Genomic DNA, 19,884 nt, shown 5'->3' with positions numbered 1-19,884 from the left:
CGTCGTGCATCCTCCCGAGTCTAGATGTGTGAGGGCAGAACTTGCGGAGCCAATGGGAGCCAGGGCGCGGCCAGGACGGGGGTGGGGGGAGGCTTTTGGGATAGCTGGGCGGGGCCGTGGAGGGCATGGCTGCGCGGAAGTCGTGACCTGCAGGTGTCGCCGCCCGGAGGCTGGGGCGGTCCTACCACCAGTGGGCGGGGCAGAGGGGCAGCTAGGCAGCGGGGCAGCGAGGCAGCGGGGCGGGGGCACCCTCACATGTCCCTGTGTGGAGATCAGCCGGGGCTCCGCGGCCTCCGATTGCACTGGACGTGGACCCAGGCTACCGGTGGGCGAGAGAGAGGGCTGAGCCCAGGCAGGCACGGCTGGCCAGGTAGGGCACCTAAAATGCAGATCCGCCAGGCCCGCTGCCGGCCTTGAATACGCGCTGCTAGGCAGTTTCCAAGAAGAAGGGATCTGTCATAAGATGGGAGGTAGGGCTGGGGTGCCAGATGCCGGGTTGTGTGCAGTCTCAAAGGAGAGCCATGGTGAGAGGGAGCAGAGCAGCCCCTGTGTTGGCGGGGCTGTTTGGGGTATAGGTTGGGGGTGGTGTGTGCCTTGCTCTATGGTCCCCCAAGAACCCTCATTCCAGAGCAAAGTGCTCTTCTCCCCCCGCCCCTCACTGCACTCCCTGCCTTCCCCAGCACCACCTGGGGTGTGGTCATGTCGGGGAAGGGATTGCCCAGGGAAGGGGCTCATTCAGGGGCAGGGGCAGGGGCCACTCAGCAGGGATGCTGGAACTGACTGCGATGAGGTGCTTCAGAACTCCCCTGGGATGGGTTTCTAACTAGTGGGATGGAAGGGCCTCTCCTTCCTGGGGTGCAGTTGGGGGAACTAGATCCATCATGAATGTCAGCCCTGAAAATGGAGGTTGCGCTACATCCATTCCTAGAACGAAAAATCAGGCCTCTCCAGCCAAGGTGACTCAGAAAGTCATTCAGCAATGTTCGGGGTCCCCAGTTTAGGCTTTCAATTAGAGCTGAGCAGCTCAGGAGGCCAGATCCCTGTCCGTGGCTCCAGGAGTAGGTTTTCTGCTTGGGGACAAGATCCTCACAAACACCTGTGTCTTTGTGGGTCACTCCCCTCTGACAAGCTGGGAGGCAGGGTGCAGTTGTGAGAAATCGTGTTTCCATGAGTAGAGGACCACCAAGTGGTGGGGGCACAGGAGACAGTGAGAAAAATTCCCACAGCCTTTCTGGAATCAAAAAACTGGCAAAGGTGAAAAAGTGTATAATTTGTTTTATTGAACAGGCTGCTTATGTACGTTTGGAGGGCCAGGTTCAAGGACTCTGCACCCCTCCAGGACAATACCCTCAAGAGAAGAACAGACAGAGTAGGAGGAGATGTGGGGTTTCTCCCAGGAATGAGGCAGAACAGGGATTTCTGCAGATATGCAAGGAGACCCCGACCACTGAGCACGGGGTTACAAACTCACGTGACCCCTGTCGTGTGTGGCTTGGGCTCTGGGTCTGGCCTGATCATGTATTCTTCCAGCTGAGTTCCAGAAACTCAGAGGGTAAATTTAGAGGGGCTGCGCTTGGAACTCGGTGTGGAGACGGAAGGTCCTTTACCCTGAGTCTCCTCAGCCTAATCACTGTAGCTGAGTTCCAACACCACCCAGGCCCCCAGGGTGGCCGTGGAGGGAGAGCAAGCCTGGCAGGTGACCCAGGGGTCCCACTGCTGTGCCCCTCCCTTATCTTTGTTCCCTATCACCCCGGAAGGTGCGATTGTCTCATGTCATGGTGACAAGCCTTCTCTCTTCTCTGTCAGATGGGGTCCCCATCCCTGCTCAGTCTTCTTTCTGCATGGATGCTGAAGGACCAGGCTCACTTGAATTTCTGAGCTTGAGCAGTAAGGTGGAAACAAAGAAACCAATGGAAACAAAGAAACAAGTGATTGTGGCAAAGCTCCCCACCACAGAGAAGCTGCCCTGAGTGGAAGGGAGGGTGTGGGCATGCCCATTTGTTTCCTGTCTCCCAGTGCTCTTTGCTTTCTTATTGCAGACCTGCATGGTTACAACAAAATAATCTGCAAAACTGAAAATATTTACTCTCTGACTTTTACAGAAAAGGCTGACCAGCCTCTGGTTCCCGTACCGGTCAACTGATTGGAGTATCTTTCTAGTTTGGAAACATCTAGGCAGGCCCAGGTTTGCAAAATCCTTTAAGAGTAGTTGCGGAGTTTTGCTTCTAAACATTTTGACGGCTGTACACTTCTGAGCTGAGGTTGTGCTGTGTAATTCTGAGCCGGGATTTTCTCAAACTGTTTCTCATTTCTTATACCGGACACCCCTAAATTCCAAGGGGAATGGGATGTTAAGGAAGCCATGGAGTTTAGGAAAAAGATACAGATTTCATTTCCATATAAGCATCGATGTATCTCCATCCTAGGCAGTATCGGTTCTGTAGGATTGATAGGGGAACTAAATAGCAGCCAAATTTATAGAAAATAGTGGGTCATTGGGTACACAAGTTCTTCTTTTCAACATTTTGGTAATGTTTGCAGTTTAAGATGACCATTCCTGAGAAACAGGCAGCCACTTAGAATGAAATTGTATTTTCCCTGAACCATACTCAATTTTTATTTCATAAACAGCAGGAAGGGCAATCACACCTCCAACACTTGGGGACCTCAAAGATAAAATGTAACTTTCTGAGAGCACACTCCCCTCGTCTCCCCTTGCTCTTTTCACTGTCCCATTGTCCCTGAAGGCTCTTTCGTATCTTCTGCTCATGACTCCAGTAACTTCCTCCTCTTTCCTCAGCTGGTAAGTTTACTTTTCTTCTTTGACCAAGCAAACTGAAGCCAACAGAAGAGAAATTTCACCAGCAACTCCCAGCACATCCACTCGCCTTCTGATGTCTGTAACCTCACTCTCGCTGCCCCACCTCTTATTACAGGTGACATCGAAAGCCAGAGCATTCAAAAGTCGCCAGGGGGGCCATCCATCCAATCTTCTCTGGGCTGTCACTCCCACATCCATCCTCTCTGTCACTACCTGATCTATTTTTTTCTCCTGCTAGTTGTCTCCTATCAGTATATAAAAGTCCATCCTCTTAAAAGGAACAAACATCACTCCTTGACTCTAATTCGCCCCACCAATTGCAAGCCTATGTCTTTGCAGCAAATCTTTTATGAGTAGTTTAAACTCACTGTCTGCATATTCAGTTGAGCCATCCCCTTTTGCACCCACTCTGGCTTTTCCCCTGATCCCTTGCTGTATGGAAACTGTTCTGTCAAGGCCATCAGTGACCCCACGTTGCTAAATATAGTGGTCAGTTTTTAGTCTTCATCATGCGTGGCCCTTTGGCAGCATTTGACCCAGCTCTTCCATCCTTCCTTCCCCGTGTTCCTGCTTTACTTAGCCTCCAGCCCATCACTCTGCTTTCAATCCACTGGCTGGTCTTTTGCCAACGTCTCCACTTTTTTCCAAACATTTACTACGAATGTGCCCAGGAGTTGGGTCCTGGGTCTCTCCACTATCTCTCTGCTATACTTTTGGTGGAAGCAACTAGATTTGGAAATTGACATGCCATCAATTTCTCGATTTGTTCAAAACTCCCTGATTGGCCCTTTTCATTTGGAACTCTCTCCCTGATACTCATATTATTTTTCTTTCATTCATCTTGCTTTCACATTCATACGTATGTTCTACTGTGTAAATTACTTTTCCAAATTTTAAATCAGTCCATAAATATCATGTAAAATGCTCAGATCTCTATTATTTCCACTAAGATGCTAATTCGACCATAGAAAATTTTTGCATTTCTGTATTTATGACAATAAAGTGAATAGTATTTCTACAAGCCTCACAGTTAAACAGTGTGTTTGTTTGGGGCTATTATGTAACATGAAATAATGATACATCAACATAGTCCTTTTTCATTTAATTTTATGTAACACCAAGATGAGGTTTTTGCACTGAAGACTGGTATTATTGAAATTTTACCTACGTTATGGACAGTCAGTTTCTGTGAAAGCCCTCATTTCTCCCCTTTTCTGATATATTTTCCATTTGGATATTATAACATATAACTTGGAATGAAATAAAATTACAATTTCATTCACATAATAAAATTAATACATTCAAATTATATATTTTAATGTTAAAAAGAAAGAAAAAAAAACCCCAGACTCCTCTACCTATTAGGCATTTCTGTGGCAATATCTAATAGACTTCTTAACCATGACATTGAAGAACTGAGCTGATTCCAGCCCCTTTCCACCTGCTCAGCCCCATCTTGTCCCATCCCCTGTGGATGGAGAGGACATCCATCCCATTTTCCAGGTCCAGATGTTGGAACCATGTTCTTTCTCTCTCTTTCTCTTACACACACACACACACATACACACACACACAGCAAATCCAGCTTGTTAGAAAATTCTGGCTACTCTGTCTTCATTAACCACCTACTCCCTGTTCCCCACCCTCCTAGGAGCCACCTTCAGCCTCTTCCTGGACACCAAATAGCCTTCTTCTTCCATCTTTGCTTTTCTACAATCTCATCCACACAGAGTCAGAGGGAGCCTATAAAAGCATACATTGAGGGGGTGGGTGTAGCTCAGTGATAGAGCACATGCTTAGCATGCATGAGATCCTGGGTTCAAACCACAGCACCTTCACTAAAATAAATAAATTACCCTCCACCCACAAAAAACCAAAACAAAAGCATAAATTGGACATCACCCATCCCATCAAAACTCACCAAAAGGGTCACCATTTCATTAGGAGCCAAAGTCGTCCCAAAGTCTTCGAGGACCCGGCGTGTTCTGCCTCTCCGTGCACACTCTTCCCGTCATTCTGGGGGCCTCTGGCTCCAGCTCTTCCTTATTCCTCCGGATCTATGCTGCTTCAAGTTCATTACTCTGTGAGATCTGCCAGGAATGCCTTATTCCCTCCTGCCTGCCTCGCACCCCACCACCATCACCTGAGTTTGCTCATACCACTCTTATTTTTCCCCAAGCTCTTGCTACCCCCAACATGCTGCCTGTTTCCTCTGCTAAAACTCTGAGCCCCCAGTGATGGGGAGTCGTGTCTATTTTCTTGACTAATAAAGCCCAAGAGCCTTGGGATCGGGTCTAGTTAATAGATTCCCATATGTCGTAGGAGCTTATACAGATTTGCTGAATGAATGTAGAGGTCCTGGTCCAATCTGATGGAGCACTTGTGTGTCCTGCTGAAAGAATAACTCTCCTTTCCTCCTGAGGGGGGTGACCACTTCCTTGGTGATCAAAGGCAATATCTATTATCTTTATGCTGCTAACATTAGGCGGGGAGACTGGGGGATCGTCATTTATATTTTAAAATTTGATTCACTCTGCAGATTGTCTTCTGTCTATATACCCTTTTGAGAAACCATTTATGAGTGATCATTCTTCCATCAGATTGAACAGGATCCAGGGGGAAGTACCAAGCCTGTCCCATCGGTCATCCTGTGTGTCATGTCCTGTGACCCAGTGGATGCTCAGCACGTAAGTGAACCGACAGGAGTGAGTGAAGAGATGGGAGCATCTCATTATTGTTGTGGCTGCACTCTGTTCGATGCCTTGAGATTTGGGGGTTTAAAAGTGCGAAGGGGAGAGGCCAGGTCCTCTGTGCTCTTCCTGAGTGCCCTGGACTTACCCATTCCCCCAGCCCCCTCTGGGCAGCCAAGACCAGGAGCTGGGCCACCAACGATTGTGTTGATCAATAATCCACCTCACCCAAAGTACGGGGGTATGAGCGGCCAGCACAACTGGTTGTAGACTCTGGAGTCAGGTCCTTGGAGGAATTCCTCACTGAACGATGTTTTGGACCTTTTATTTTTCTCTATAGCCTCCAGCTGAAGAAACAGATTACCTTAGATACATGAAAGGTGAGGACACATATTATCCCCATGGAGCCCAGGTGGGGATGGGAGTCTGCTGTTTGTACAGCCATTGGGCTCGTGTTGCTTTGGGCATCCCTGTGCCTGAACTCCTGCAGTACACTCGGTGGTAAGAACGGGGTGCCTGGTAGGGAGGGAAGCAGGTCGGGAGACTGCACAGCTGGGGAGACGTTAACTTGGGGTGAGCGGGAGCCGGCTGATGCATGGCATCTCGGTGCAGGGAACTCTCCACACTCAGAGAGGTTCCCACTCCCGCAGGGTCCCTTTGATCAGGGTGCTGGATTGTCAGCAAAGCAGGGTCCCTGTGAGGATCATGGTGCCTTCAGGCAGTGGGAAGTGAGGGGTCCAGTGTCACTTACATTAACTGTGCACCCGGTTCGTTGATGGGCTGGGACACACTAGAAAGCCAGGAGCTGGAATTCCTCTGTCCCCTGATTGTTAACCTTCCTTGCCACTATTTGCTCTCACAAGCTCAGTCTCTCTGTCTCTCTCTCATTCACTTGTAATTTTCTCTCCTGCTCTGGTTTCATTTGATTCCCACCCTCCTCCCAATCCCCAGATGAGTGAAATTAATTTCTGTGTGTCAGTTCCAAATTCCCGGGAAAGATGCTCTGTCCCCTCTGGATTGGTTGTCCAAACAATCAGTTGCAGCCAGAGGAGTGAGTCCCTCTGTGACCAGTGGAGGGGTTCTGCCCAGCCCCCAGCCACCACTGTGGGAGCACATAGCTCTCCGAGGAGGAGGTACTGGCTGTGACTTGGTATCACTAAGTGTGAATTTATGTCTCCTCTTGCCCCACCTTCATCCTCCTAAACAAAGATGAAAATTAAACACTCTCGGGATTTGTGTCATGGAACACTCAGGGATCCATGGGGCTAAGAGAGCTGGATTCCCTGCTGAGTGTAAGGGGATACAGTGACTCCCCAACGAGAGCCTGTAAAGGGAACAAAACCGGCCCCACCGTACACTTAGGGCTCTGAGTCCACGTGACGTTGAGCCAGGCTTCTGACTACAGCTCAGAGGTCTGGTCTGACCAGGTTAGTCTTTGAAACCAACCAGCTTTGGATTCCTCAATCCCTCCCTGAGGTTTTACCTGAACCACAAGCTTCTGTATCTCTGAAGACAGATGATGAGGACCCTTCACGTAAGGCATTTGCACAGCCCTGTGCGGGAATTTGTGCTGCACGGTCTGCCCAGCGAGCTGACCGAAGTTGGTATTTTACTGATCTTAGAAATAATCTGGTTTCCTGATGCACTATTTCACTGAACAAGCAACAGAAGCCACCTCTGGCTGATAAAAGCAAAAAAGGGACTTAATGAAAAGATACTGGGAGGGTGCATGGAGTGGCCTGGACCAGAGCCGACCCGGGGGCCGTAAGAGATGTTGGGGAGCCACAGGCACCAGGCTGGGCAGGGTGCTACCGGGCCCCCTGCTGCCCCAGCAGGGACCCCCCCCTCCTCCTGACCCTCTACCTCACTGCATGTTCTTGTCCCGGCAGGGCCAGGTAACACTGAAGCCACCAGCACCTCAATGGGGAGTTGGCCTCGTCTCAGCTGAGGGCATGCCCAGTGTGGGGAGGTGCCCAGTTAGAGGAAGGTGGGTCCCCTACTATTCCGAGTTAACATGCAAGTCAGTGCCCATCACTCAGGAGAGCCAGGCTGGTCAGACTTCATTGTGGTGACTAGGCCGTCTGAGTTCACTTATTACTTTTTAGGTTGGAAGGCCCAAGAGGGAGAAAAAGTGGAGGTACTAGTACTTATTTTATATTTCCCATGTACCAGGTGCGGTAAGCAAGCCACTTCAGACAAGGCCCAGAACAACCACATAAATAGTCCACGGAGCAAGTCGTGCAGTCAGGCCTCTGCAGCCCCGAAACCCGTGTCCTCATCAGTTCCGTAGTTACCAGTGGAAGTTGTAGGGATTTATGGGACTGTGTGCTCCTGTGGGGGCTGGGATGTGTGTGTTTAAATCCAAATCTTCAGAAACTCGGCTAGAAACACAGCCACTGACTTTCTGCATGGAGGCAGAGGAGGGGAGGCTTCCAGCCTCTGGTCCAGCTTGTGAGGAGCTCAGAAGTTGCTCCTTCTGTACTGAAAACATTACCAGAGCTGAGGGAGCTGAAAACCAACTGCTCTTCTTAGATCCACAAGAAAACAGGGGGAAAGCTTCTCCCAACACAGAGAGGCAGCCGGGCAGGCTTGGAGAGTCACAGCTCCCAGGGAAGGACACGCTTTTGTAAGAACCCAGGGGTCAGGCAGATTTAACAGGTACCTGAGGCCAGCTGGAGGCTCAGCGTGGGGAAGTCTGAGTGTGAAAACTCCAGGGGGCCAGTCAGAGGGGCCCCCTACTCTTTTTCATACATTTTACCTCCAGGACCGTACCCTGTTCTCAGAGTGAAGATCATAGGAAAACTCTTCATGCTTCCTGCCAGGAAAGGAAAAAATAGCTCTATTGAAATACACCCAGAACATTCTCTTCCATTGTGGGGGGTTGTGTTTTGCTTTGTTTTTTTTTTTTAATTTTTAGTGAGAAATTATTTTACCAGAGCCTAACCTACCTAGGGGAAGGGAAAAACCTTCTGTGTCACCCAAATTGGGGTGGGGGGGAAGAGACACACTTGTGGAGGTCACAGCTCAGGGCACAGGCTCAATGAGAATAAATCACAGGACTACAGATGCCCTAATTTGTCCCACTCCCACAACACCTTACCTCCATATCAGTAGGGCCCCTGTGCAATGACAGGAATAAAATTAAAAGAAGTAAATGTCTCAGGAGTGTCTAAGGAAAACCCAAAGACAGCGGGGAGATGAAAACAAGGACACACAGGCGGCTTTAGCCTCTCGCACGAATAGCTGTAGCAAACTACACACAGCCAAGCCCCAGTAGATAAACAGAAAACCTCACAGAAGAAACTGTTTATTTTTGTTCTCTTACCCAGTGCATTCCATGGTGCATCCTCGCCTAGAATGGAGTGGAAGCAAGTCCATCTCAGAAGGGACATAACTGAAGAGGGATGGCTTTCCAGACTCTGAAGGGCAGAGAGAGCACCAGCCTGGGTTAGAGAAAGGTGAGGGGTGGGGTAGGGGGTGGGCTACCTTCTTCCCCAAATAAGGAACCTTCCTGGGGCCAGCAGAGTTGGAGGGAGGGCCATGGGGTGGAAGCAGCCAGACTTCTTCCTGAGAAGTGATAGGATGCCTCTAAGGGACCTTTCAGGTGCCCAAACTGGGTCCTGACTGTGGGAGCCAGTCGGTCTGCCTCAGAGCCCAGGACAGAGGTGGGCGCACAGCAGGCCGGTCTTACTTGGCCGGATCCATTTCACTTCTCCGAAGCCCTGTGTAAAACATGAAGCGTGGACGGCCTGGTGAGCACAGCTCTGCCCTCAAGACCGGTTTCAACTCCTCTCTTCCCAGAGAACAGCATCTCTGAGCCCGTCCTGGGTGACCTCACAGAGATCACCCTAGTGGCCCAGGCTAGTGACCGGGAACATGTACCTTCCTGCAGCCAACCACAGACGTCCACTGATGCATCATATACTGGCAAAGATGTGAGTCCCTTTGCATTGGTCTAACAGCAGAGACTCTGCCACAGGCCCAAGAGGTGGTGTGTGGGACATGCAGGGGTGCAGGAGTGTACGCAGTGCAAAGGTGTAAGTGGTGGCAGGGGTGCAGGGGCTGTGGAGGGTGCAGGCAGTTCAGGGGTTTTGGGGGTGCAGGCAGTGCAGATGTGCAGAGAGTGGCAGGGGTTCAGAGGTACAGGGAGTGTAGGGGTGCAGGTAGGTGCTCAGGCACGTGGCCAGGATCAGAAGGCAAGTGCACATCCTCGCAGTCAGCCTGACCCCGGGAGGCTAGTGCAATGGTTTGGGGCGGCGGCGGCGGTGGCGGCGGCGGCGGCGGCGGCGGCGGAGGGTGGGAGGCTGCACGGGGAAGCCGGTCAATTTCTTCTCCTCCGTGCAGCCTGGCCTGGGGGGTGGGGCGGTTAGGTCCGGGGGCGGCGGCAGCGGCAGAGGAGCGAGGCGGGGATGCACCTGACGAACTGGTGGAATAGCTAGCTGCCTTTTCCTGGCTGCCGGGCCTGGGAGCGGCGTCTGCTGCCCCAGGTCGCCGGACACACCTGTCCCACTCAGCTTGCTGAGTGGGGAGAGTGGAAGGTGACATTAAGGGGCGGGGCCCACGGGGGGAGGGGTGCTGCCACGGGGTAGCAGGTCAATTCGCTCCGCTCTCCCCCGCGGGGGAGCCTGGGAGCGGCCTCCGCTGCCCTAGAGGCGGGACGCCGGTCTCCAGGTGAGGTAGGTCCTGGGAGGCGGGGGCAGCGGCGCCAGGGGGATGGGGGCCGTTCCAGGGAGCTGCTCCATTTCTTCTCTCCCCCGCGGCCTGGCCTGGGGGCGACCTCTGCCGCCGGAGATTTGCCTGAGGTCCGATTCCAGGTGAGCTTGCTCCTGGGAGATGGGTGCGGTGCGGTCAGGGAGCTGGTAAGTTTGTGGCTGCGGAGATAGGAAGGCTGCCCCGCAGTAGCTTGTGGATTAGCTCCATGTCTGCACCGTGTTGCCTGCAGGCGGCCTCTGCTGCCCCAAGTTCCGGGACACCCCTGTCCCACTTAGCCAACTGGGGGCGGGAGGTAGGGTAGTCAGTGTGCAGGAGTGGCTGGGGTCTGGGGCTTACAGCGGGGAAGCGGGCCCATTTGCTCCCATCATCCCCGCGGCTTGTCCTGGGGGCGGTCACTGTTGCCCTGGGTTACGGAACACGTGTATCCTAGTCAACCTGACCCTGGGAGGCGAGCGTGGTACGTTGGGGGTGTTGGCATCAGCGGCGGGTTTTCCCATGAAGCCGGTCCATTTGCTCCCATTTCCCCTCATGGTTTGCCCTGGGGGCGATCCCTATTGCCCCAAGTTCGCCGGACGTCCATCTCTAGGATAGCCTGCTCCCTAGAGGAGGCCACAGTGAGGTCAGGGTTCAGGAGCGGTGGCTGATGCGGGGGATGGGGATGCCTTGGGGAGTTGGTGGATTAGCTCCCATCTCCCCGATGGCTTGGTGTGGGAGTGGCCTCTCCTGCCCCAGATCTGCAGACACACCTGTCCCATTCAGCCTGCTGGGGAGGGGCCCCCTGGGCGGTGACTTTAAGTTGCGAGGGTGGAGACGGCGAGGGTAGAGGACCCTCTGCGCGGAGCTTGTCAATTTGCTCCCCTCTTCCCCGTGGACAATCCTGGGGGCGTCCTCTGCTGCCCAAGAAGCCAGATGCCCGTCTCCAGGTAAGCTTGCTTCTGGGAGGCGGAAGCGATGAGGTCGAGGGGCAGGGGCAGCTGCCACGGCCTGCTGCCCCGCCCTCCTGCCCCAGCTAATGGGGCCACTTCTCCTTTCCCCTGACTGACCTGGCCTGGGGACGGCCTCTCCCGCCCAAGATTCGCCTGACACACCACACCAGGTCAGATTGCTCCTGGGAGGTGGGCGCGGTGAGATCAGGGGGTGGAGAGGAGAGGGATTCAGCCTATTGCGAGCTGGAGGATAAGCTCCCATCTCTCTGGAGGCCTGACGTGGGGGCGGCCTCTGCTGCCTCTCGTTCTCAGGTCACCCTTCTCAGGGTCATAATGTCCCGCGGGTGCGTTAATTTGCGGGGGTAGCGGGGTGAATGCGAGGTTATGGAGACTGTCACTTGGGAGCTAGTAGTTTAGCTCCCATCTCCCCAGCAGCTTGGCCTGGGGGCAGCCTCTGTTGCCCCAGGTCTCAAAGCACAGTTTTCCTGACAGCTTAGCCACCGGAGGTGGGCAGGTTGTGCTGAGGGGGCGGAGGCAACATCCAAGGCAGCGACATAGGGGGCTGTCCCAGGCCAGCTGGTCTATTTGTTCCCATCTCTACCTTTGCTGCCCTAGTTTCGCAGGACGTCCTTCTCCAGGTTATCCTTCTCCTGGGAGGTGGGCGCAGTGCATGCAGCCCAAGGTCTGGGCTCTCCCCTGGGGAGGGGAAGAACTCTCTTGTTCTCTTTTGTCTTTATTCTTCAGGGAAGGAGTTCCTTGACTCAATTCTTAATCCTGGGGAAGTGTAGCCTGTGTTACGGAAGAGCTGCTGGACAGTGTGGTTTCTAGGTGGGTTTTCACATCAGCTGATGCCCAAGGCAGGCAGGAAAGCTATTACTCAGAGCTTCTTAGTGTGGAGTTGGGGGATGGTCCCGCTGTCCTCACCATACTTTTTAAAAATGTGTTAGTCCCCTGTTTTTCCTAGGTGACATTTTAGGTTAATGGGTCACAGATTGCTGGCACACTCATCCCTGTTCTGAAACATCTTTTAAACTTGGGTGAAGTGATAAGTAGGGGAAGAAGATGATTTACTGAAAGGTAAGAATACTTAAATATGCATTAAAGCTAAATTCTGTCAATCTTTCTCAAATGATTTTTCTCTGATTCTAAATCCACGACCTAGTGAATTTTATACTCCTGTGTAAATCGTTGACCTTCACATCACATTTGTTAAATGGTCAATGAGAGTTTTAAGTAGATTATTCCTGAAAGGAAAAGCTCAGGCTTTTGAGAATTCCTTGTCTGATATCACCCAGGCAGTCACAGTATAAGACAGAGCTGATATAAAAATCCCTCAGCTGCCTGACCTGCAAATCTTCTGGGATTACTGATCCATGAAATGCAGGTGACTCTTGATGATATTCTGGGGGATGGTTTATATGATCAGATTCTTCCAGTCCTGTAAATGGGTTCCGTGGCCCCAGCCCCGGGAGAACTGGTCATAAGGGCCATATCGTGAGGAGTGGAATGGGAAGGCAAGGTGTATGAGCTGGAATCACTGAGATTCCACACTCGCTAAACACAGACTCCAGAGCCTAATTGTTGTCAGGTTCTGTTCTGGATTTGAGAGTGTGTTCATACATGATTCTTGCCCTTCTGGAGTCACTGCCTGGGTGGAAGTAACCTTTACACAAATCTTGGAAGGATGGCAATTAAGTAGATGGGCTGTTATGATTCTCAGTGTGCCCAGGCTTGCTCTTCCAGGCACTCGTGGGAGTAACGAGAGTCATGTTATTCACTCATTCACTGATTTATTACCCTTGAATTGATCATTCGTCCCACAGTAAGTGAAACAAGGTATCAGAAAGCTGAGTTTTGTCCCCTCTCCTATCACTGATTGTATCTGTCAGTCGGGCACCCTGCGTATGCATTGTGAAATGGTGGTATTTCGTGCCCAATGGGGCAGCACTGTCAGTTCTGAGAATCGGGGGAGTCTCGTGGGTAGGACAGCACCCTGACACACATGGCAACCCCCTCACCACGTGAGACAGCATTGTCGATGCTCAGGTGACCCGATGTAGATGACGATGTTAAACCTGAGCGTTTTTAGTTATCTTGGCGACTCTGAAAATACAGACTACCTGTCCCTACCACTGAAGACGCTGAGTGTACCCCAGAATTCTGCATTTTAAGAAGTATTTTAACTAATTCTGATGAAGATGATCTGAGTGTCGCATTGAGAAAGAGTGTTGTGCGATACAGCAATATTGAGGATTCTCAGGGAACGATGTCTTTTCAGGATGGTCCAAGGGCCCTCACTTGAGACTTTGCCTTGGGTTTAAATTTATGTGTTCAGAAATGATGTCTCTCACTTCCAGTGCTTGTAAGCATGCTATGTGCAGGGACTTGCACTCAGTAGATGGCAAAAACTATGATTCTTCAGGTCACCGAGCTAGGGTGTGAGCGATATTTTATTTTGGTTTTCTTTATAACAATGCAGAGTCTCCCGAGAAGAGATTCAGACTGAAAAGCTTTGTGTCAGACTTTGGAAGACCAGTGGTGCCCAAGGTATTCTCTGGCAGCGCAGTGATGAATCTCGGTCCCTCTTTCACTGCTACGTCAATGAAGTGGACCACTTGGACAAGGCCAAAGCTGGCATCTCAAACTTTGCCCTTGACAGTGATTTTCGGCTCCAGGAATCCATCAGATGCAGCAGGCGGCCAGAGGAGGAGCCGAACAGGCTCATGAAATGTGACATCCCCAACTTAATCAACACGGAGCAGAACTCTTCCTTTGGGGAAGATGATCTCCTGATTTTGGAACCACCAATTGTTCTAGAAGATAAGCCAGTTTCTCAGACCTCACACAAAGACTTGAATTGAGAAATGTGCTTTGTCAAGTGTCTTTCTGAAGATGTGAAGTCTGTCTTTGTATGGCAGGAATTCCCCATTCACAAAATTGTATGTGTTTGTGTCTGAGAGAGAGAAATGGAGACAGACAGAAAGATGGAGACAGAAGAGTGCCCCTTCAGAAGAGAGCTATTTAAGGTGAGTTTTTGTGCCTTTAAAAACATTTGGGGTTTTGGGGGGAACAAAGTATTTACACTTTCTCATTCTCCTAGTTGGAAATCTTGGCCCCATACTCAGTGTTAGCGGCCTTGAACGGGGGTTGGAACGGTGTGTTTCATCTGGTGCTGCCACTTCCACGCTCTGCCTTTAGCACGTTGCTTTGCCTGTCAGGGCTGCCACCCTTTTAACTGTAAGGTGAGGAGTCTGGAGTAGGTGATCCATCCCAGCTCTGCTGTTTTGCAAATTTCTGATTTCATATTCGAATGAGGCTGGGATACACCCAGAGCAGTATAAACCAGGCCCTACCTCCTGCCTATTGCTGGGGCATCCCTCAGGTCTGTGCCTTCTACTCAACCCTTTATTGAGCCCAGCTTTTGTCAGGAACCGAAGTACCTACCGAGATGGCAGGGGACGTCTCTCGTGGTCACGGTGGCCATCATTTCTATTGGTTGTGCTGAAACAGCTCTTCTGAGATCCCCCGGCCACCCTTGCTCAAACCTGAGGACAACACTGTCGTTTCTTTCCTAGGAGGAAGATCAATGCATGGTGTACATTATGACAATCTTGTGCCCAGGAATGCACGGGAAGTTCTCAGCTGAGTGAGGGGAGATGCCTCTGTGTCCCTGTGTCCCTGTATCTCTATCTGCTCACAGTGCCCTGCCACCGACTACTTAGCAAGAAAAGTGCTATTCACTATGATGTGTGTTTTGCAGACGTGTAGGTGATAGTCGTGTGGCTCCTGTGTGGGCTTTGAGCTGGGATGTTGAAGAGCTTATAAATATCTCATCAACATGTATTTGAGGTGGCCTGGTGCCACACAGACTTGATTTATAAAGGCGTCAAGCCTGTACACTGGTTTGGAAACAACTTGGTTTTGATCAGTTCCACTGCATGCATGACTCGCTGCTAATCTCTGGGTGTTTTTTTCATTTTAGATTTGTTCACCCAGTGTCTTGCTTATGCTGAGAAATACTTTTATTTCACAAGAATATTCTCTGATTCTTTGTTTTCACACATCAAGTTTTTTAATTCCTTTAAAAATTGTTCTGTGTTTATAATGCCTCCTTATTTCTATCATCTCTAGGTTCCCAGTGGCCTGAGCCATTCATCAAATTTTATGTAGGAACCATTCCACCAAAAGAAATCCCCTCGTCATAATACCTTTTGAGGAAAATATTATTCTTTAAGACTCTAACACTAAATCGTAGAACAAGCATGGAACATTTCTTGTAGTTAATACATGTTCATGCAAAAAGAAACTTGACATTTTCATTGAAGAATGTTGATTTTAATAACTTTTACTAATGTGAATATTATTATTCGTAATTTAAGTAACAAAATAAAACCACAGTTATTTATTATTAAGATTGAAAACTATTTACACAGTCTCTCAATTAGAAGACTGAAGTGTATTTAAAAGATGGAAAAATACCCATGATGACACCATCTTTTTTATTAACTAAATATCAAGAACTGTGCAGGGTTAAGATTTGACCACCTGCAAGCTGCCAAGTTAGCATGAGGTAGTTTGTGGATGCTGCCAGAAGACAGGACACTCCCCCAGGATCAGAGACAAAGAACTTCCTGCCAGCAGAGCAGGCAGCCTGTGGTTCATGTCCATGTTGGTTCCTGAGTTCCTTTCCTATTGCTGTTGTAACAAAGGACCACAGACTCAGTGGCTTAAAGTAACACACATCCATTTTCTCAGTGTTCTAGGGTGCAGAAGTGCGAAGTCAATGTCAGTGGGCTAAAACCAACGTGTGGCCAAGGCTCCGTTCCACACCGAGGCTCTTGGGAGGGATTCATCTTCCTACCTTTCCCAGCTTGCAGAGGTGCTCACACTCCTTGGCCCAGGGCCCTGTGTCACTGTGACTTCTGCTTTCACTTCACATCTCTGTCTCTGACCAATCTGCCTGTCTCCTCTAAGGACCTCCGTGATGACGTTTGCTTTCCCACAGTGATCTGCCATCCCAAGGTCCTTGACAGTCACACCTGCAGAGTCCCTTTTGCCATGCACAGTGACATATTCCCAGGTACTAGGTATCAGACCGTGGACATATTGGGGGCCATTATTCTACCAAGTTGTTCTTTTTGCCCCAATGGTTCTTGTCCATCCCACATGCAAAATGCATCCACCTCATCCCAACACCCTCCAGAGTCTCATTTACTACAACATCAATTCAAAGTCCAACATGAAGTCTAACTATTATCAGCTCAAAAGCCTAAATATTTTCATCCTCATCACCTAAATCAGGCGTGATTGAGACCCTGGGTGTGATCTTCTCTGCTCAAAATCCTGCAATGGCTTCTCATTTCACTCAGTGAAGAAGCTAGAGTCCTTATGGTGACCTTACAGCTTTCCTCCCCCTCCCCAAGCTGAGCTCATCTCCGGTTTTCTCCATGGCTCACTCCACTCCAGCCACACTGGCCTCCCTGCTGGCTCTTGGGGACATCAGACATGCACCCACAGGCCTGTTGCCCTGGCCGGTCTCTGTCAAAGTCATATGCTGAACCCCCAGGACTACAGAACATGACACCATTTGGTAATAGGGTTGTTGCAGATGTAATTGGTTAAGAAGAGGTCATTAGGGTGGGCCCTAATCCAGTATGACTTGTGTCCTGATAAAAAGGGGCAATGTGGGCACAGACACGTGTACATGGGAGATGACGTGATGAGATGTGGAGAGAAGACGGTCGTCTCCAAGCCAAGGAGAGAGGCCTGGACCAGCCTCTCCCTCCCAGCCCTCAGGATGAACCAGCCCTGCTGACACCCTGCCTGCAGACTCCCCGCCCCCAGGGCTGTGAGACAGTGAGCCTCTGTGGTTCCCGTCACCCAGTGTGCGGTGCTATGTTAGAGGTAGCTCAGCAACTAGCACCCCCTTCTGAAGGTCTTCAGTAAGGCCAGCTCTGGCCATCTCATTTTAAATTGGAAACTGCCTTCCCCTTGTCTCTGCCCCAGAAACTGCCTCTCCCTGATCATATTATTTCTATCACCTTCTAGAATACCATATATTTCACATGACTGTCACGACTGTAGTTTATATTCTGCTCTTCCTCACTCCTACAGGGACAAGGATCCTTATTTGTTCACTGACGGTCCTCAGGTGTCTTGGCCAGTACTCGTGGCACAGCATCAATACAAATTGGCCACATGCAGGGAGGGATGATTCCTTACATTCACAGAGGAGTGAACGAAGATTCCGGGGGACTGAGTGTTTCGCTCAGGCACAGAGCTGGTAAGTGTCAGGCCAAGGTGGGTTTCAGGTACCTATGAACCTGAGGGAGGCTTGAGTGATTACCTTTCCATTGATTACTATTTCTCAGGTGTCTCTTTTTCTGGCTCTAACTTTTGACCTCTTTCTGTTATTTTTCTAAGCTTTCAACCAGTTTTAAATTTCAATTATGCTTTGTCTCAGGTAAATGAAATCTGCAAATTTTTTAACTCATTATTTGTTTCATCTAAATACATTGTGATTTGTGATAATGTCTTATTTCTGGCATCTTGTTTTGTGATTTCTATTTGCTTTGCTCTGCTTTTCTCCTGCCTGTTATATATCTTGCAGTCATGGTTAAGGGCAAGGCGTCTAGACACTGCCTATCTGGGATTGATTCCCTCACTTGCTAACCATGTAACCAGGATATTTAATCACTTTGAAACTCAATTTCTTCATATACAAAAAGTGGTACTATACACCTCAAAGACTGTGAGCATTTAGTGATAAAATATATGAAGAACTTAGAATAGTGACCGGCCTATTTTGCATTCTTCATTTTGACTTCTGTATTTTCATTCTCTTTTAAACAATTACATTAGAGATTACTGTTGAATTTTTATGAACACCCTAGATATTGAAGATTAAAATGTTACTTAACTCATACATTGAATTTTATATACCAAATGATATCTGTATTTTGTTTCCATAAGTTCTGTATAGTTCTTAAAAAAAATTGATCTGTTTTCTTTTTCATGATGTCCTTATTGTTCACTATGTTATATAAGATTCATTTTATCTTTTTTAAAATTTTTTATTGATTTATAAACATTTTACAATGTTGTGTCAAATTCCAGTGTTCAGCACAATTTTTCAGTCATTCATGGACATATACACAATCATTGTCACTTTTTTTCTCTGTGATTTATCATAATATTTTGTGTATATTTCCCTGTGCTATACAGTGTAATCTTGTTTATCCATTCTACAATTTTAAAATCCCAGTCCATCCCTTCCCACCCTCCACCACCCTGGTAACCACAAGTCTGTATTCTCTTTCTGTGAGTCTATTTCTGTCCTGTATTTATGCTTTGTTTTTGTTTGTTTTTGTTTTTGTTTTTTAGATTCCACATATGAGCGATCTCATATGGTATTTTTATTTCTCTTTCTGGCTTACTTCACTTAGAATGACGTTCTTCAGGAGCATCCATGTTGCTGCAAATGGCATTATGTTGTCGGTTTTTATGGATGAAAAGAAATCCATTGTATAAATATACCACATCTTCTTTATCCAGTCACCTGTTGATGGACATTTAGGTTGTTTCCATGTTTTGGCTATTATGAATAGTGCTGCTATGAATATTGGGGTGCAGGTGTCATCCTGAAGGAGATTTCCTTGTGGATACAAGCCCAGGAGTGGGATTCCTGGATCATATGATAAGTCTATTCCTAGTCTTTTGAGGAATCTCCACACTGTTTTCCATAGTGGCTGCACCAAACTGCATTCCCACCAGCAGTGTAGGAGGATTTCCCTTTCTCCACAGCCTCTCCAGCATTTGTCATTTTTGGATTTTTGAATGACGGCCATTCTGACTGGTGTGAGGTGATACCTCATTGCAGTTTTGATTTGCATTTCTCTGATAATTAGTGATATTGAACATTTTTTCATGTGCTTTTTGATCATTTCTATGTCTTCCTTGGAGAATTGCTTGTTTAGGTCTTCTGCTCATTTTTGGATTGGGTTGTTTAATTTTTCTTATTGAGTCGTATGAGCTGCTTATATATTCTGGAGATCAAGCCTTTGTCGGTTTCACTTGCAAAAATTTTCTCCCATTCCGTAGGTATTCTTCTTGTTTTACTTCTGGTTTCCTTTGCTCTGCAGAAGCTTGTAAGTTTCATTAGGTCCCATTTGTTTATTCTTGCTTTTATTTCTTCTAGGAGAAAATTTTTGAAATGTATGTCAGATAATGTTTTGCCTATGTTTTCCTCTAGGAGGTTTATTGTATCTTGTCTTATGTTTAAGTTTTTTATCCATTTTGTGTTGATTTTTGTATATGGTGTAAGGGAGTGTTCTAGCTTCATTGTTTTACATGCTGCTGTCCAGTTTTCCCAACACCATTTGCTGAAGAGACTGTCTTTATTCCATTGTATATTCTTGCCTCCTTTGTTGAAGATGAGTTGACCAAAAGTAAGTGGGTTCATTTCTGGGCTTTCTATTCTGTTCCATTGGTCTATATGTCTGTTTTGGTACCAATACCATGCTGTCTTGATGACTATAGCTGTATAGTATTTCTGAAGCCTGGGAGAGTTATTCCTCCAGCCTCTTTCTTTCTCTTCAGTAATGCTTTGCAATTCTAGGTCTTTGATGGTTCCATAATTTTTATTATGATTTGTTCTAGTTCTGTGAAATATGTCCTGGGTATTTGGATAGGGATTGCATTAAATCTGTAGATTGCCTTGGGCAGTGTGACCATT

At 48.6% G+C, this 19,884-nt stretch overlaps 1 protein-coding gene and 1 long non-coding RNA gene across 15 annotated transcripts in view; both read left to right on the top strand.

The window, feature by feature from the left end:
- Nucleotides 1-214: 214 nt before the first annotated feature.
- Nucleotides 215-9,586, top strand: LOC140690358 (uncharacterized). Of its 3 annotated transcripts, none has more exons than XR_012065624.1 (4): nt 215-370; nt 5,422-5,508; nt 8,841-8,969; nt 9,313-9,586. It is a non-coding gene; the product is annotated as an uncharacterized lncRNA (long non-coding RNA). The 3 variants fall into 3 exon arrangements; XR_012065623.1 differs by lacking the exon at nt 215-370 and adding an exon at nt 2,103-2,185; XR_012065622.1 differs by lacking the exon at nt 215-370 and having other exon boundaries at nt 5,271-5,508.
- A 2,313-nt stretch (nt 9,587-11,899) lies between these two features.
- Nucleotides 11,900-19,884, top strand: part of LOC140690347 (trafficking protein particle complex subunit 9-like) — a 274,618-nt gene continuing 266,633 nt past the window's right edge. For 9 of the 12 annotated variants that reach the window (XR_012065581.1, XR_012065585.1, XR_012065583.1 and 6 more), the window contains exons 1-2: nt 13,903-14,176; nt 17,265-17,433. The gene's annotated coding sequence lies outside the window, so the exon portion shown is untranslated. Of the gene's footprint in view, nt 11,979-12,097; nt 12,228-13,629; nt 14,177-17,264; nt 17,434-19,884 lie in introns of those variants that run through there. The other 3 variants (XR_012065590.1, XR_012065588.1, XR_012065589.1) reach the window with 3 other exon arrangements.

Source organism: Vicugna pacos, chromosome 30 (assembly GCF_048564905.1).
Source record: "Vicugna pacos chromosome 30, VicPac4, whole genome shotgun sequence".
NCBI lineage: Eukaryota > Metazoa > Chordata > Mammalia > Artiodactyla > Camelidae > Vicugna > Vicugna pacos.
Note: the sequence above shows the minus strand (reverse complement) of the source record. Positions and strands in the feature narration are given on the sequence as shown.